Raw genomic sequence first — 3889 nt, 5'->3', positions numbered from 1 at the left:
TTATCAATTCAAACAAACAGGTTCCCAGATAGTTGGAAAACAGCAATAATTACTCCAGTTTATAAATCAGGAGATAAGGACTTGGCAAGTAATTATAGGCCTATTGCTATCCTCTCGGTAGTTTCAAAAATTCTAGAGAAGATTGTAGCAGAGCAATTAAAGGAGCATTTAGAGCATAACCAACTGCTTTATCCACAGCAGTTTGGATTCAGACAAAAATACTCCACAGAATCTGCGAACTGTTATCTGCTTGAGAAGATCAAAAATTCTCTGGATAGAGGATATGTTGTAGGGGCAGTGTTCTTGGATCTAAAAAAGGCCTTTGATACTGTTAACCATAATGTTTTACTTAATAAATTAAAGCAATTTAAAATGTCGCCTGAAGCTTTGAAGTGGCTGAAATCATATCTGGAGGGTAGACAGCAGTGTGTTAGGGTTAATGGGGCGAAGTCTAGTACGCATACAAACGGAATGGGTGTGCCACAAGGATCCGTGCTTGGTCCATTACTGTTCACAATGTACATTAATGACCTGCCGAGCTGCTGCCCAGATGTCAATTGCCAGATGTACGCGGATGACACTGTCATCTATGTGTCTACTAAAACACCTAGCCTGGCAGGCGAGCACCTGACCCAGGCTTTATTAGGCATTTTGGAATGGCTTGAGTTATCCCACCTAACACTTAATGTAAAAAAAACTGTGGCTATATGTTTCTCCATGCGAAACAGGCCTGATCATGATGTATTTGAGGTCAGGATTAAGGACAAAATTATTGAAGTAGTGAGTGAAGTGAAGTACTTAGGGATTATTTTGGATAAATGTTTAAAATTTGAGAGTCAGGTTAAATATATTTGTAATAAAGTTAAACCAAATTTAAATTGTTTTCGTTTTATCAGACGGAACCTGTCATATCAAGCTGCAAAATTATATATGCATGCAATGATTTTTTCTCATCTCTCATATTGCATCACATCATGGTCGCAGGCTTCCTCAACCACTATGAAACCCATAGTTTCAATATACAAGCAAACAATAAAAATCATGGATCAGAAACCACTAAAATGGCACAATTGCCGTATTTTAAGGAAACACAACCTTTTCTCATTTGAAAATTTTATCAATTTTAGTATTTTAAGATTCTTTTTTAAATGTCTAAATAATCATGTGTCAGAATTATTTTCTGAAGTGGCCATCAGGCGTCAGAGTTCTCACAGAGCGATAACACGAGCCTCTAGCTGTGGTGATTGTTTGGTCCCAAGATGCAAGACTTCTTTCTGTCAGTCTGCTCTATCTGTAAAGGGGGCCAAACTTTGGAACACTTTACCCACTGAGCTAAAACTAGAAACTAATAGTAAATCTTTTAATCAAGGTCTTAAACAATGGCTTAAGTCTAAACAACAGTGCTTACATGAATAGATTTTAAATAATTGATCACTTGTTCATGTTATCTTTTTCTGTGTTTTATTTGCTCTTTATATTGAATAGGCTTGCATTTATCTTTATTTTTTATTTCCTTTCTCTTTCTTTGTTTTCTTTGTTTCTAATTGTTCTACATTTTAAAAGTCGCCTATGGACAAGTGTTGCGAATTAGCACTTGTGCTAAAATACTTAAACAATGCATCTGGTTTGTCCAATGTAATTGTTATGTCCATATTAAATAAATTGTTATCTATCTATCTAATGTTAACTGACTGTCTGTTTGTCTGTTCTCAACCAAACAGTTATTCAAGACCTTTTAAAGGTAACATGACCACATTTATTCATTAATTTATTATGTTGTGAGTACACCACATTTCTGTAAGTGGAAAAATTCATATTTGTGTGTTTTCTCACAGTTTAGCACAAATGTATCCCGCGCAAGTTTGAATCTCTCTTAGTAAGGACTAACTGACTGGCTGTCTGTTCTCAATTAAACGTTCATTCACTCATAAAACCTTTTAATTAATTCATTATGTTGTGAGTACACCTCAGTTCTTAAATTGGAAAAATTATTCATATTTATGTGTTTTCTCACTGTTTAGCACAAACATTTCCTGGGCAAGTTTGAATTTCTATCAGTGAGTACTGATGGACAGCCCTTCACTCATAACACATTTTAAAGGTAATGCTACCACATTTATTATGTTGTGAGTATACTACAGTTCTGTAAGTGGAAAAGTAACTCATATTTGTGTTAGGGCTGCACGATAAATCGCATGCGATACCACGCGCATCACGTCAGTAATGCCGGTTCCTTGATTAGTATTAAATCACCATCAGCTGCTTTCAGAGGCGCGACATTAACTGCCCAGAGCCGTAGATCACTGACAAGCTGGGCCATATCACATACATATCGCAGGCGATACGTCCGTGATAATTAATGCGAAATTGCCCCGATTGTCTGTGAACTACGGCTCTGTGTAGTTAAAGCTGCTCCATCTGAAAACAGCTGATGGCGATTTAATACTAATCAAGGAACCGGCATTACTGGTGAGATGCGCGTGACAAACACATGCGATTTATCGTGCAGCCCTAATTTGTGTGTTTTCTCACAGGTTAGCACAAATGCGTCCAGCATAATTTTGGATCTTTACCATTGAGGAGACTGGCTGACTGTTTCTCGACCAACCATCATTCACACGCAAAAACTTTAAAGGTACCACATTTAGTTATTCTGTTGTTAGTATACCACAGTTCTGTTAGTGGAACATTTATTCATATTTGTGTGTTTTCTCACAGGTAAGTATGAATGCGTCTTTACCATTGAGGAGGCTGACTGACTTTCATCTACCAACCGACATTATCACAACAAAAACACACAGACAAACTGAAACCTTGTTCATCATCAGACTGGAGATCTACAGGAACAACATCTACATGTACAATCAGATCTCTCATCACATCTGATACTGGAGTGTACTGGTGTCAGTCTGTATCTGGAGACAAACTTCATCCTGTTAATATCTCAGTACACAGTGAGTCTACAAATCATTATTTATTCATTTTAGAGGCAGAAAATATTTACCATCAGTGCAATGAAACAGATTCCATTAATTTCAATAATCAGTGGATATTAAATAAATATAGATTGAGGCATTTTCTAAAATATAAATGCAGATATTTGCTTCTGCAAAACTACACAATGCAAGTGTTGTGGGTAGCTGTTGCCAGGGTGCTCCAAGGTTTTTTTTTTAGACCAGCACTACAGTATATGGTTACAATGGTTTTCTTACTGGTTGCTAAGGTTTTGTTAGGGTCTCAATTATATTCTGGTCCCCAGAAAATGGTTAAAGATGCTCTTTCATTTTAAGTCTATGGAATTTTAATTAATTTTTATAATCTGCCAGATGTAACAAGCTGATAGAAAATGGGAAAAATCCATCTGATATATTTTTATAATTTATAATCATCATTAATTTCTTCTGTTCTGTAGATGTTGATGTGATTCTGGACAGTCCTGTTCATCCTGTAACTGAAGGAGATCTTCTGACTCTACACTGTTTATATCGAGATAAAAATCCCTCTAACCTGAGAGCTGAATTTTATAAAGATGGATCAGTGGTGCAGACTACAGGAGACATAATGATCATCCCTACAGTCTCAAAGATATAAGAGGGTTTCTACTACTGTAAACACCCAGAGAGAGGAGAGTCTCCAAAGAGCTGGATCTCAGTCAGAGGTGAGAGTCTCTCCCCATAAGCACTGCTGAAATGTTTTTGCATATGCATATATAGTTATATAAGGATGTGTCTCTGCTTTTCCAGCCGCAGGATCTTCATCTCTTGGGCTTATTGTTGGTCTGTGTCTTGGACTGAGCTTCATGTTTTTGATCTTTTTCTTGGTCCTGCTGTGGTGGTACAACAACAACAAAAACTCTCAGTCTCCCTCAGCTGTCAGTCAACAGCAGAAC

General features: G+C 36.9%; 1 long non-coding RNA gene across 1 annotated transcript; it reads left to right on the top strand.

Annotated features, from left to right (window-relative positions):
• The first annotated feature begins 1700 nt into the window (after positions 1-1700).
• On the top strand, positions 1701-2921 carry LOC141362916 (uncharacterized). The gene is made up of 3 exons (XR_012368484.1): positions 1701-2101; positions 2535-2635; positions 2719-2921. It is a non-coding gene; the product is annotated as an uncharacterized lncRNA (long non-coding RNA).
• The last annotated feature ends 968 nt before the right edge of the window (positions 2922-3889 follow it).

Source organism: Misgurnus anguillicaudatus, unplaced genomic scaffold (genome assembly GCF_027580225.2).
Source record: "Misgurnus anguillicaudatus unplaced genomic scaffold, ASM2758022v2 HiC_scaffold_29, whole genome shotgun sequence".
NCBI classification, from domain to species: Eukaryota; Metazoa; Chordata; class Actinopteri; order Cypriniformes; family Cobitidae; genus Misgurnus; species Misgurnus anguillicaudatus.
Note: the sequence above shows the minus strand (reverse complement) of the source record. Positions and strands in the feature narration are given on the sequence as shown.